This window comes from Buteo buteo, chromosome 25 (genome assembly GCF_964188355.1).
Source record: "Buteo buteo chromosome 25, bButBut1.hap1.1, whole genome shotgun sequence".
Lineage (NCBI taxonomy): Eukaryota > Metazoa > Chordata > Aves > Accipitriformes > Accipitridae > Buteo > Buteo buteo.
Window position 1 is genome coordinate 12613157 of NC_134195.1, and position 15784 is coordinate 12628940.

Sequence of the window (15784 nt, forward strand, 5' to 3'; positions counted from 1 at the left end):
CACTTCCTGTCCCATCACCAATCAATGGAAATTAGACAGTTATGCAGGCAAACATGACCATGGCAGTTTGTAGCTACAAAGTTTGAACTCGCCAAAAAGGGACCAACTCTTCTCAAACTTGCATGTCCCAAGGAGATGTGTGGGAGGTAGAAGGTTCAATAATACTTAATAATTAATATAACTCTAGACATGTTGAAGTAAAATCCCTTCATGCTGATGTCTAAAACACTGCAGAGAACTTAGGTTCACATTGGGCTGACCCCTTCTTTTTTGAAGATTAATATCCACATGTAAATCTGTTTGAAGATTGTTACTAAGAATACAAAGTCCATGGGTCATACCACGTTATGTAGCATATGAGATTAATGAGAGTTATGTCTGTGCCAAAGAATTGATAAAGCTGGTGTCACACCGACTTGTTTTGGCACCTCAGCACAAGTTATGAAGAAGCTATTTACAGTTGAGATCACTGGGCAAATTTGCAGGAGTTCATGACTTGGCTTAAATACACAGCTCTAGTTTGTAGCAATTGTTTTAAATGTTTTGCTCCAATAGGCTTAAAACCACTCAAAAGTTAGAAAGTGTTGTTGCCTGGAAATGCTTCTTTCTGTCTCAGGCAGCAGTATTGCATTACAATTTCTAGTTATATCATCACATATTGCTACAGGTCACCTTCTTGCACAGTAACAAACTGTTGTTGTGTAAATAGTGAATTGGATTGCAGCTGGTGATAACACTTAGTCCTGCATTGGCCAATGTTGGTGAGTGAGGCTGACATGTAGAAAGAGACCATGTATATTTGCCTGAAAGGACACATCTGCCTCAGCTATCTAAAATCTTCTGTCTGGTGGAAAAGGCACCCGTAGATGGTAATTTATCCCAGTTCTCATTGATGGGTATCTCAAGACATCCATCTTAAGATGGATGTGTCTCAGAAATGCCCTGTTCCCCCTACCAGCTACAGAGAGAGTCTGGACCACATCTAGGCACAGAAGACTTACCCTTAGCCTGGATGGCTAAAATTGTTGAGAAAAATTCCATCCTGAGGCTGTTGACTATATCAAGTCCACAAATGCTACTTAGTAAGGGAACATGTCATCTGCTGGTAGATGGTTGTTATGGTTAGGGTCTGAACAGAGTCCATGTTCTGCCCTCCACAGCGTTTCATGAGCATACATGAGGGATCCCATGGATTAATCTTTTTTTTCTTTCTTTTTTTTGCTAATACTGATTAGCACCAAATGATTTTCTCAGCAGAACTGCAAGACAAACAAAGTTCTTTGAGTTTCTTTGGGAATAAACTCTCTCAGCTTGGGCTGCTTTCCAGCAACACAAAGAAAAAAAAAGCTTTGCATGTGGAAGATACTGCGACATGCAGGCTACACTGCACATACTTAAAAACATGATTTTGTTCTGGAGCAGCTTTTCAATTGCCAATGGTTCTATTAAACCGTTCTTATCTCAACCCATGTGTTTTACTTCTTTTCCCGATTTTCTCCCCCATCCCACTGGGTTGGGGGAGGAGTGAGTGAGCAGCTGCATGGTGCTTAGTTGCTGGCTGGGGTTAAACCACGACATATCAACATCAGAAATAGTATTTTATTTAAATGAGATGTATATATTGTAGTGAACTCCAATACTTCTATCCACTTTTAGTTCTTTTAGCTCATTTGAAAATGGCCATGACTTGAGAAGAGTTCAAGTTTTACATAATAATACTAAACATTGAGAGCTACCATGAGAGCTACAGTAATATATATGGGAAGGAAGAAAATACAAGCCTCTAAGACTTATGTCCCTGATGAGCTCAGCTTTAGCTGGCAGTGAGTCCGTCTTGGAGCTGGCTGAAACTCTGTCCAGCTCGGCCTGACATGGAGGGCAACTTCTGGCGTCTTCTCACAGAAGCCACCCCTGCAGCCTCCCTGCTACCAAAACCTTGCCGTGTAAACCCAACACAGCCAGGTTAAAAGGATGCTAGCAGTATTCATGGAAACTCCATGGCAAAGTCTCAGAGGAAAAAGGCAATGGCTTTTCTCAAACAGGTGAATGTCATACCTTGCCAACAGCACCTACCTGGCCAAATCACCTTACACAAGTAATTATTGATCTTTGCTATTTAGCAAAGACATGAAAGACTGACTCACAACTGATGTGGATCTTTGTGATGGACGTACCAGCATGCTTTATGTGTGGGCACACAATTACCATGAAAGTATTATTCTCAGAAAAGCATACATTATGTGGAGTACATCTGCATTTTCAACCCTCTGGTGAGTAACCTATAGAATTCATTGCCTTGCAAGCCTCTATGCACTGTAGAGCCAATGCTTGAATTGGTAATCCTGAATGTGTAGGGCAAGAAAGTGCAACATCCTACCACAACCAACTTTCAGGTGGCAAAGCTGATTTTCCATCTCCTACAGTGGCAGATCCTGCCAGGAAGGCAGGCGCAAGTCTTCTCCTTCAGCTGAATGAAATGTGCTTCTGGAGAAAAAGGTGTTGGAATCACTATGGGTCATATTAGACCTGTGCAGCTCTTCACTTGGAGCCTGTCTGCCTCTGGAGAATCTGAAGACATTGCAATGTTTAGCAACTGTCTCCATTCTTCTGTGTCAGCTTTTAATATGAATATTGTCCCCTCTCTGTTGTCTTCTGAGGTCTAGGTAGTTCAACAGGGCTGTCTCGCCTCATCCCTGGTACTGCAGTAAGACTGCAGTAACAAGCAGGAAGAGCTCATTCATGCATTAGATCATGACTTGATATGAGATGCAAAGGTTAGGAATGAGTATATATGGGGCTGAATGTCCAGCCAAAGGTGTTGTTGGGCGCAGGGCACTTGTACACAGAGGCCTAGAAGGACACACCACTCCTTCATGCTGCTCTGTCAATCACTTCTCGGAGTTTCAGGCACTGACGTGCCCCTGTGGATGTACTGACCAAACTCTATCAACAGCCAGCGCTTGGGCAGATGCAGCTCTGAGGGTATGACCTTGAGGTGACTTAGTAGGGTGGATGCTGAAAATGGGTTTAGCAGACCTGGGTGCACAAGCCTGAAAATGTGGACCAGGGTGCGCTCATTGGAGGAGACTAAGCCCAGGAACTGCACTGTCAACCACACCAAAAAGCCCCATTAAGGGACTAACACTAAGACATTCCATAAGGTAATCAATCAATGGAATAAAATTACCCATGCATTAAGTTGTTAAGCAACATTGTAATTATTACCATACCTATTGAGTGGACATAAAAAATTCATTTAATTGATTTCATTTTGTCTTATTTCAAGGCATGCAACTATGTTTTATCTCTTTTACACTATTTAGTTATGAGAGTAAAAGCACACGCAAACTCTGTGAAATTCTCAGGAAGACACTCTCCTTGCACGTCCTCTTAGCATTTTACATGTTCTGTTTTCAGAAGAATGGGCTGTGCCTGTTCAGGTGGGTTCTAATGGGGTAAATTCTTTGGCAAAGGTTTTGATTTACCTGACTGAATAGATCTGTAATTTCTATAGAAAAGTTTCAAAGTTGGAGTGCTAAGTAAGATTTTTAGTGAAATGGTCCAAAAAAATCAATCTCCCAAACTCTTAAAATATAATTATCTGTGTCTTATGTGTTATCTGAAACCCTGTTAGCACCAAACCTTCATTGATATGGACAGTGCAATTTCATACCCAGACATCAGTGTTAAATATACTCTGGTGACATTTACCAAACTTTGTCACAGATTGTTCCTGTTTATAGAAGCAAGGTTGCACCCTTTCTGCACAGACTTTTTTTGGTCTAGAAAAAGTAACATCTACCAACATTAGTTCAAGTGTTTACAACAGAACTCTTCAGTAGTAACTTCAGCATTTCCTAATCAGACAGATCTCATCTGAAAACAGAAAACATTCTGACTTGTTTTAGTTATGTTAGCTATTGCCATTCAGAAACATTTGGTGGGAAAGAAACCTGTGTGAACTGAAGCTCCAACATCTGGTTATCTTAAGCAAAAGTTAAACTGAAGGTGTAAATTTGTATTTTGGTGTTTTGTAATTTTTTTGGTATGAGATCAGTGGAGAGTGTCTCGTAAGTGACAGTTATCACTGTTTTCTATTAAAGCCTGCCTGGAAACTTCAGGGAAGTATTATCAGTGAATGCACATGCATATTACTAAAATAAATGGGTACATGCTTTATATTATAACATTACTTTTGCTTTCATACATTTCCAATACCTTAATCAAAGATATGCCTTGGAATTATATTAAACATATCTAATACATGTACAATGTGTATTTTACATTCCATCTCTACCAGGCTTAAAATACAGATCAGGGGATATATTGCATATTGCTCAGGGCTGGATCCTCCTCAGCCTCTTCATTCCAGTGGGAATTTTTCTATTAAATCCACAAGGCTTTAGATTCAGGTCCTTATTGCCTTTTTAGCTTTCGCCAGCTAGGAATGAGTTTCTGATTCAGTGGTAAGCAAAAACTGATATGGGCCGAGTGAGATGCTTTTCAGGTGGGAAACCTGCATCTTGATGGTCCAGGAGCCACTTGATTCCTTTCATGGGCTGACGAAAGGCCAAATTAATTTTCAGATTTCATATTGAGTTTTCATCACAGTGCAAGAGCCAGTCCATCCAGCTCCAGAGTTTACCAACAGGAAAACTTGTAATTGATGAGTTTGTTTTTTTTCAGCTGATATGTCTGCATGTGTGTTGCACAGAATATACAATAATAATTTTTGTGACACAGTTAGCTAAAGATAGAAGTTTTTGTACAATCCAGACATTTCATAGCTAAACTAATATTGGAAAAATTAATGAATTTAGCTATACAAGGACTCTAATTCACTCCCATTGGTGTCAGAATGAGTCTTTGCAGCACAAAAGGTCTATACATTTCTTGTCTTGTGAAGACAAGCATTATGAGGAAGCTGAGCCACAATTGGCCACGTTCTCTGGAACTACAATGAAATGGGGTTATGATCTCTTAAAAACTTGAGATGGTCATTAGAATCAATATTCCATGTGGCAAATAAAAATATTCAAGTTTCTTAAAATGTTAAGATGCTGTGGTTTGGCTTTTTTTTTTTTTTTCCATAAAATTTGATATTGCACGATTGAAATGTATGTGGAAATAAATTGTTTTCAGCAGTCCCAGTCTCCATTTGGATAACAAAGAAGAAATACTAGTGTGCTTGATTTGAAGCAATTTTCTTTTCTGAATTTGGCAGGGAAGGGGAAGGAGTGGGACAGAAGCAATTCGACAATGCTGTGTTCTTGTTACTGTTTTCCTGATGGCACAGATATGAATTAAACTAAACTTAGGGAAACATTAGAATATTTTGATTCTTATGTTCTCTTAACCTAATGTTGCTATTTTATTATATGAAAGTTTAATGTTTCTTTCCTCTTGGTGCCAAAAATAGGACTGTACTTCCCCGACTGATATCATTCTAAATTCACTAAGATCAGCTTTTGTGTTAGAAATGAATAGTGAAAGGGTGGAAAAGTCAGTTGATACACAGCTTCTGCAGATCTTTTTTAGGTCAGCCAGTTGTAGTTCTCTCTTCTTTTAGTTTCATCTCAGAGGGACTTCTTGTTTATTTTGGTGACATTCAGGAAGAAAACAAAAATTTTGGGCCCTATTCTGCCAATATTATATGTAGAGAACTCCCAGAGACAGTCTATAGTACTTTCCCAATGTGAGATGATAGATACAGAGATTGGCAGGATGAACTAGATGATCTAATGAGTTTTTCTTTTTTTCTGTCTCACCTCTATTACATAAATATAAAGAAGAAAGATACTGACACATATGTCCTCTTGGCCAAAGTTTTGAGAATGCTGGAGTGATTGTAAATAGTTTCTGTTTAACAGATATAATTCTAATTCACATTTCAGCTTGGTTTTTGCAGCAATTTTGCTGCAATGAAAATGGAAATCATAGGCACTGATTAAAGATTTAATTTAATACTTAATTTAAATCTTTGCTACCTACAAACTGTGGGAAAATGTATATAAGACATCAGAAAAATGTGTCTTGCAATATAGTTGATAATGATAAAACCAAGTTGGGAATATATTTCAGGTCTTATTGACTAATAACATTCTGATATTTATGATGGAAAAGGCTGTGAGAGGTTAATATTTAAAGCATTAAAATACCAAAAAATGGCAACAATAATAATAAGAATATTTGCTAAAATGTGTACTTCCGTGTTTACATTTATTGTGGAGTACTGGTGTTGGCAAATTCTTTCTTACAAGATTTTGTATACTCATTTCACTGCTAAGAGGAATTAAATAAGTGGCAATCAGAGCAGGGGTTTCTTGCTGGTTTATGTAGTCAGTTGCTACCTTGAAAAAATGACTTGGTAACTCATGATATAATACTTTGGAAAAAATACCTTTTTTCAATGTATGAGCTTGTAGTTTTTGCTTGGTAGATTAGTCCCGGACATTTCAAATACTCTCAAATAACACATTCTTCTCTTCCGGTGACTGTGTCAAGAACATGATTGCTACAACATACATCCATGAGTAGGTGGTCAGCACAGCAGGCAAATGCTAGGACTATAAGACAAATGATAGGTATAAATTATTTGCAAGCTCAAGTAACAGCAATTTGACTTTTTATGAGCCTGTAACAATGCCCCCAGAGACGAAAGTGTGAATTTCTGTAGATCATTGCATTTTCATGGCCTTGGCATTAAGTAAAGGTTGCAGCTCTAGGTTTTGAATTTCCCTACTCATAAATAAAAGCCATTTTGTTTTTTATGTCTGATTTTTGCATGAAATATGTATATTCTAATCCTTGCTGAGAAGTCTTCAAGGAATAATAGTGGAGGCTTTTTGGTATAAAATTTCATCTCACATGCTTGCAGAAACCATACATCTTTGGTGTTGAAGTTGCAGCACCTATATCAAGGGCTTGTGTATCAAAGCCATGCTCTTCTGTATTCTAATGTTTAACAATTTGCTGATCATGACTGACAGGTTTACAGAGCTAACATGTTCTGGAGTTCTGGGTGATTTATTCCAGAATAACTCAGGTGATTCAGAGAATTTAGCTGCCGCAGTCTTCCTTCTCATCACAGAAAAGAAAAGCCTATTAGGATTGATTGCATTCCCTGTAAGATTCTCCATCAGAGATGGGGCTTCACCCTACAATGTCCTCAAGTAACAGTAATGTGGGCCTCCAAATTCTCATTGAAGCAACACAGAGAAAGGTCTGTTAGTTGTTCTTCATTGGCCTGTGCAGTTGTAGTTATTTGCATTGGCCAAGGTTTTTTTCTTTTCTTTTGTTGAAATGACTGTTCATTGCTAATGTTCCCATTCAGAGAACAAAGTCTGTATACAGAGCTCATGAGACAAATAAATGCCTGGCATGATGAAAGTGGAAACAATTCTTACAAGAAGACAAGGTATTTGACTTGGATGCCACAAACTAGTAAAGGTGAGTTAACAGGGAAGAGTGAAGTGGACATAGGTCCTATTTGTTTCCAGTATTTTTCTTTACACTGGCACTGAACCTGGCCTCCCTTACCTCCATCACAGACTACCATGGTGCATTTTTATAAGAGCAAAAATATCCAGAAGATCTAACTGCAGACACTCTGATGAAATCTTCTAATCTGATCACTTTTTTGTTTGGATTCTTAAGTAGAAATTAACTGCTTTACCATTATTTACATTGCCGTTTGGCTAGAAGCCCTAGGAAATCTAAAATTCCAAAGTGTTAGATCCTGTACAGAATATAATAGTAGGGCAACAGCTGAAGACATGATGAAACAGGTGGGTAAAAAAACCACAAGAAGCAGATGTGGCACAGAAATGGGTGTCAATCCTACAACCAGAAATTTGCATGCACTGACTATTTAATTTGATAGAATAAACCAGTCACACACAGAAGCCTCCAGCTGGCCGATTTGGATATGGATAGACTTTATTCATGATCTTGTTTAGCTCTCAGAAACAAATGCATTTCTATAAAATTGTCCCATGAGTCATTTGCTGGATCTTGAGCTCATGTACAAGCATGGGTCGGTATCTACAGCTTCATCATATGAACTGATGACTCCATCTCTCAGTAGAGCCACGTGTCAGAAATTGCACACAAGAAGCCATGGAACTTCAGAGCAGTGCTTTCTCCTGGAAATCATACCTGAATACAAGGGTATTACTGGCACAGCCATTATATGTGGGTTCTTTTACACATGCATCTTTCTTGTTCATGCTGCAAAGGAAGTAGAAGCATGGGTCTGGGACCTAGGAACTTCAACAACCATTTGCTTTTATTTGGAGGTTTCTAAAAAAGCTTCCCACAGAGGTGAATACTTTTTCTTATCAGGGAGGGGAAACTAGTATCTTAGTGAATACCTGGTTTCAGTTCTAGGCTAACTGAAGAAAAGCGTTATTTTCTTCCCTCACGTTCAACAGTAGGTTTGCTTTGAGGAAATGAGAACCAAATTTGAACTACTGTGGGGAACAGCTCCAAAGAGAATTGAGTGAATATCTACCCCCAAGAAGCATTGGGAGTTAGTAGAGAGCTTAAGAAGGCTCCCAAAGTATTAATCACTGAAGAAGGCTGTGTCTGAAAGGCCAGGATGTCATGGAGTGGAATGATTCTGGCCAAATACAGATGTCTACGATGTATGTTTATGCCTGGGTTAGTCACACTAGACTCTTTGCAGTAAGAGAGAGACAAACATTTTTTCAGCCATGAATCTCCTTTACTCACATAAAGTCTGGAAGAAGTCAGAAGCAGCATGTCATAAAAACACCAATTTATCTCCATTAAGTATAGAGTCCTAGGGTAACTAGTTCACATGTAGTAAATGACACAGTAGACATCTCAATTTGATTGAGATGAATCGTGGTGGAAGAGATTAAATAAAAATTACTAGAAATCAAGCTTATGTAGAGCTAGAAAAGGAAGTGTAAAGAGAAAAGGAAAAAGGTCATTAGTAATGTATGTGTAAAGATCTATTTGTATATGTATGAATTTATATTAGGACATATATAAGAGGACAGAGATTCAGATGATGTAGGTTAGGCCATTTGAATATTTGTTTCAGCCATAGAAGGAGGAACAGACTAATCAAATTTGGCAAAAGCAAAACTGAGAGGAAATAGGACAGCTGTCCTAAAGTACATCCAAACACTAAAGACTAGAGAGGGAGAAGAGTTATTTATGCTGAAGGACAAAGTAAGAAACAGAGCATTTGTTTAGAAAGAGTCCACAGAGAAATTAGAGAGAGAAAGGTTTCTAATTATTGCAAGAATTAAACTGAGGAAGACTATTTGGAATTACAACCCTATCTAGTTTAAAGTTTAAAATACCTGACAGATTTCTAAACAACTTTAGATGATGTGGGTTTGCTTATTATAGTAAAGGATTGAAGCTTATCCAGTCTTAAGGCTTGGTTTGTTTTAAGTTTTGTTTTTATTCTAGGAGCTTTCTGGCTGAAGGCTGTTGTAAGAAAATTATGGCCACTGTCAAATTCTCCACAAACTCCATTATTTTTATAGCACTTCTACTGTTTTGGTTTTGTTTTGTTAAGTTTTTGAGAGCAGGCTACCCAAGAGAAGGAAGCTGTTTCTCCCTTGCCTCTTCCACTTATCCCTGTGCACTAATACAAAGGCCAACTATAATACAGACCTTAGGAGATTTATAACCGCTTTGACCACAATGGTTGAAGAGCTTTTTGACAACACATGGTTTCATCTGTAATTACCTCTTTTGCAACATACCCTCTCTCTTTTGAGGGAAACCTTAGATTTTGTTGGTAAAAAAATTAATGTTTTGGTTAAATCTATTTATGTTAGAAAATCCCCTTTAAGTAGGATTTGGATTTGCAAAAATATTGGGCATTTCTAGTTGAGTTTTTAAGACTGTGCACAGTAACTGAACACAGAGTTTAGAACTAGAAGATAGATATGAAAACCTGTAAATAGGAATATAGCATATCTATTCTACCTTCAATATTTGTAGTTCGGTATCTCTTCTAAGAGTCGAGATTGCAGATAAGTCTTTGATTTTTGCACTGATTTCTCCTTAGGAATGTATATGCCCTTTCCAAATTTTAAAACAGATCTCTGGCCAGTCCAGACAGGCCTTCAGGTAGGAAAAGTTTAAATGTTTGAGCATGGTATCATCCTATTCACACAGTTTATCACCAATTCCATTGCCAGGGTACTTTCCAAATCGTTTTCAGGACTTGCAGGAGGATCACCTTGAAGAGGGTTCAGATCTCTTTCCTTTGATGTCCAAGCACTCAAATTTCTTGATCCAAACAAAAGCTGTCTGGGTATCAATTAAAACACATTGACAAACATTTAAGTTTTTCTTTATAGATTATTAGTGAGGACCTTGAATTTTCAAAAAAATTCAACCAGCTTTGAATTACGGTGTCTCTCCTAACCATCTGAAGCAGCAGGGAGCAGCTGAGGACACTCATGCAGATGATGTGCCAAGAACTGTGGTACTCCACAACTCCTACTTGTCCCAGTCTCTCAGGACCCTTCTGTCCCATGGTGGCACCCCAGGATGGCTAAACTGGAAGGGTGGATTTTTCTCTTGCTTTTGCTTAGCAACTTCTGGCTTGTTAGCGGTCTTACAAATGTTGGTGATGAACTGCCAAAGTAGCTTTGCCCACTGTAGAAAAATAGCATGGGCTCAGCCCTCCGTTCTGGTCTCCCCTCAGCCCTCTCTGACATCCTTGCCTTCCTTCCAGTGGGGCTTCCTCACTGGGAAAGAAGCACAGCTATTCAAGGCTGTGTTTCTGGGGACGTCAGCAGTTGAAAAGACCCCTGTACTTGCGAAATGCCTTCCTCCCCTCTGGATGCAGGTGAAACGTCATCTCAGCTCCAGAATTCACAGTGAGTTTTGTTGAGGATCAGCCGATCATCCTGGATTTTCAATCAGCACCATGAATTTTTAAAGCTGTTAAGGGTGTTAGGACTAACAAATCTGCCAGCTCTTCCTCAGGCACCTCCATCTGAGTCTTTGGTCCTAATCCAGCAAACTGTATAAGCACATGGTTATATGCGAGTGGAAGAGCAGCACTGCTGGAACTACGTACAGGTCCAACATTGAGTAGGAGACTAAATTCTTTCCTGAACTGGAAGTTTCTGATGAAGCAGCTCCTTAGTTCATTCATGTTATCATCACAGCCTGATTTAGGGGGACGGAGCAGCTGTACTCTATATGTCCATGGTGCACAAACTCGAGGCTCAGAGCACAGAGATCATGTAGCACAGCTGGAGGGAAGCAATGATTCTTCCTCATTTTTTTCCCCAGATTGTTGGAAAAAGAACATGTTAAAAAGGGGGGAGATTATGTTCTTTTTGACACAGTATATTTAAAAAAGCCAGATTTAAGCTGTTAGTGAATAATAATGATAAACATCTGCAAGTTCATGCAGCAAGTACACTTGTAACTTTTTAAATTCATTGAAGAGAAAACCATTGTTTTCCTTTAATTTGCTGCTGTAGTGGTACAGCCTTTGCAGACACATCATTCCTCTGCTATCTACCTTTTAGTGGTGTTTAACATTCTGCACATTTTCCTTCTTGCTGTTATTAGCTGAGGCATAAAAGGTTAATACCTCTAATTGTACCTCACGTATATATATACATATATTTATATCTATATATGCCATGTCTCAGCTTTGCTGCTGGTGCCAAGGAAAATGTTGGATTCTATTCAGTTTTCTTCATATTCATTTTCCTGCCCACTTAACAAAATTACATTCAATGAGCTGTGGGAGAAATTCACATCAACGGGCCATGTAATGCAATTTCTGGTATATATGCAGGAAGAAAAAATCCTACATTTTCTTTCATTTCTGTCAAAATCAATCAAATTGTACTGAACTGAACATAATCTCTTAAAAAAAAAATCACCCAGGCATTTCCAGTGAAATAAGCCTCTCTTACATGGTAACATGCACATATTTAAGAGGTCTCTGTTTTATTTTTTTTTAATCATGCCTAATTAGTTTTTTTTAATCACCCACACAACTAAGGCTCTTGCCTGCATAATTTATGACATAGAGGGGCCGGTGTCAGAAATCAAATGTTGTAAATTAAAAATAACAAGTTTGAGACTAGTGATTCAATTAAAACCCTAGAAAACATTGGATTATGCATAATTGAGAGCTTGTATGCAGAGATGCATGTCATGCTTGTCAGCTTGGATGGGAGGATTGGATTGGAGCTGTCAAGAGCATTTAAATCAACTCAGCAAAAAAATTAGAAAACAAAGATGATATTTATTATTAACTTCCAGTGTTCAAAAATAAACTGAGAGGTATTTAAATTGAATGCTTAGATGACAAGGCTTTATTTATAGCAGAAGTTATAAAACTCAGTAATAACCCTAGCTGGCACAGATGTAAAGATACTACTGTGCAGCTGAGCTGCAGCCTACAGTGTGAGGATTCAGCGGTTGGCCCTGAATCAGGTTCAGCTAATAGAAAGCTGTGTTGGAAGAGCAGAAATCCAAATTCTTGAAGGGAGCCGTCAATGACCAAATCCTTATTTTTCTTCTCCTTTTCTTCTCTTTCTTTTCTTCCTCCTGGAGACTGACCATGCTCCATGAAATACTCTGTGACCTCTGAGAATATGTGAGGCCGTCCTGGGGAAAGGCTGACTTGTCCTGGTGACCCAGCTCTGCAGGACTACATTTTACCAGCCAGTAATGCTACTTGGTAGGAATAGCTGAGGTCTGAAGATTAACAACATCTTCCCACTTCAGCCGCACATCCCAGAGTCAGTTCCAAATTTTATTTGAAATTGTTGAATCAACGATAAATTGCGCTATTGAAAGTGAACATAAAAGCTAGCCAGGACACTTTCCACATTTGAAATTAAAGAACATTTTCATTTCTAGCTTGAGAAGAAAGACTCCAACAAAAGAAAATTGTGACTCTCAGGACTAGAATATATCTGTCTCTAAAATGCCTATGGACTCACCGGGACTCATCCTAGCCCTCAAAAATACACCAAGGAACTAAATGCTTAGGAAGATCATTTAGTTCCTAGCCTATACATCAGTCACATAGAATGAGCTTTTGTTTTTGAAAACCAGCCTAGTCCCTAATGATAGGGCCATTTGAATGACTTGAGATTTTTTGCAAGGTACCCAGAAATGCTGAATATTTGTAACTTTTTTTCTTTAAACAGACTGTTTTCCCTGGTTCTCTTTTAGCAAGTCCCAAGACATGAAAGTCCATCTTTTTTCCCCTGAAGCATCTGTAAATCTAACTTTGCCAGTGTACCTTGTTCCCTGTTGGGGTATCTCATACCAAACCAAACAGGAATGCAAAGGGATCACCAGCAACTTTAGAGAGTTTTAAAGCATACGGCTCAGTGAGGTAATACCTGAGAGTGGTGATGAAGCCTTTTTGATGTTTTACAACACTTAAACCTAAATGCAATGCTAGAGAAAAATTCTTGCCTCGGGAAAGGCAAAAAGGACCTTCAGAAAGTGGAGAAAACTATATGAAGAGTTAAATTCCTCTCCTTTGGTACACCGCTAACCGCTGACGTCAACGGGATTTGCGAATGCACATCTGAGAGTGGAATTTGGCCATAAGTGAGGTGGAAAAATGATTGATGACGGCCTAATGGTGGAGGAGCTGGATCAGCGCGATCACGCAGTGGAGCTGGAAGTTGCTCAGTTTACCCTCAGCAGATTCCTATCGATTTCCCCTGCGAGCTCAGGGACAGGTGGAGAATCTCCAGAAACACAGGCAGCTCTGGTACCCAGCTACCTCGGCTGAGCATTAGCCCCACACAAATCTGCTGGGGACGGGTTTTTGGGGGACTGGCGGTGGAAGGAGCGCACCACAGAGGCAAGTCTGGGCCACCTTTCGCATAGCATATGCAGGGGATGCACACCAGCCTTAAATTTAGAAAGCGAGGCAGAGGTGTATTTAGGCAACTTCCAAGGATTCTAGAGGGAAATACATAGTTAAAGCTCCTTAGTGAATCTAGAGGTAAGATTTTAGTGGTTCATTTTTTTAAACCTCAATTGGCAATTCCAAATCTTTGCTATACTAAATTCCTTTTATAACCTACGATCACTTGGTAGCATTTACATATACTATCTTTGTATCTCTTTCATCATCTTTCTTTGATGTTTTATTAGTTACAAGGTTTAGCCTAGAAAAGCCTGTGCATTCCTCTTTACTTAAAAAATTAAAATGTGAAAGATTTTAATTTAAGCCATTCTGAGAATTCTCCAAATTATAACAAGACTATAAATATGAGCAGGAGAGTTATGTAAGCAGAAGAGATGAAGCCGTGGTGTATGATTTTTGCTGTATTGGAAACTGGAGCTGTATTCCTGAAAGTTCCAAACATTAAAATAATTTTCCATTTTTATAGGCAAAATCAACTAAATGAGAAAGTTGTGTAAGTAACAGGAGATCTGCAAGTGCCTTCAACACTGGCCTAGCTTTGCTCTTATTAACCTCTCTAACAGTTTTCTTATAAGCTTCAATGGGAATAGAGTTCAGCCAGAGTCCCTCCATTTACTAACTCTGGTGTCTGGGAAAAGGATCAAACTTTTGCTGTTTTTTGGAGGAACTGCTGGTGTCAGTAAGTTAATGTGCAATACTGAAAAAAGTTAAATTCCATTTCTGTTAGAGCACAACCAGCTATCGGAGTTCCCCACTAAAATATAAGGAAGACATTTTCTTCTACAACAAAAAGAACATGTAAGTATTTCATTTGAACTGACTATCTAGACTTAAAGGAGTGGAAATTAGAGACCATTTTTGCAGGCGAAAACATTAATCATTAATACTGTTCATTGTCATGGGACTCTTCTCTTTACTGTGTTATACATTTCCACTTCCCACAGAAACGAAGAGGTTTTCTGTTTCCCTCATGGACTAAATCAAATGGAGGGGTACTTTAAAAACTATCTGGCAAATTAGGTCTGAGTAGATGCACCCCACAAAAATACCTAGCAAAAAAGTCCGAGCACAGGTTTCTAGAATGAGAAGATAGTAAGCAGGCTAGCGTGGTGAAGGCTGGGTGTGGATGAGGAAGGTCTATGAAAATGGGAATGAAATTCTGCTTCTTTGAATTAGATGGGAGATTCTATACTTTATTCTCTGAGATTAAGACTTCATCTTTTGCCCTTGATGTCTCTCTTCTTTCTACCACCTCCACTGCTTCTGTAGATCATCTTCAGGTCTGTGCAAAGGAAATAAAACTCAAAACCGTATGATTTCTGCCTGTGTTAGAGACTCATTAAACTTTTTCAGGTTGTCGCTGACTTGGTTTTTATTTTTGGTAGAAGCCGTGTGGGGTTTCGAGGGATGAGACGGGTGAGAGAATACAGGGGTTTCATTTGGTCAAATGGCAAATCAAACGTATGTGTACATTGCAAGGACCACTGCCTACCACTGCATGACTCTTCTCTTTAACGGGATCCCCAGGTCTGAGTTAGATGCCCTAACTCTGTATGCAGTGTGAGATAAGATAGGACTTGGAAATGTTTTCCATGAAATCCAGAGTGCTGCATAGGCAGCCCCATAAGATAACCACTTAGGGAAACTACATGTAAGCACTTGCCTCAGCTTTCCGCTCCCTCCTTGACCTGGTGCAGTGTTGCCTGTACTGTTTGAGAGTGTGCAGGCTGACTCCCAAACCATATGCAGGTGTTGCATCCTACTCCTGGAAAGGTACTAGGAGTGGTCCAAAGCAGAGCCAGGGAGCACGCTAACAACAAAGCAGGGTGGACTATGCACAAAGTCATTCCTTTGACCTCTTAG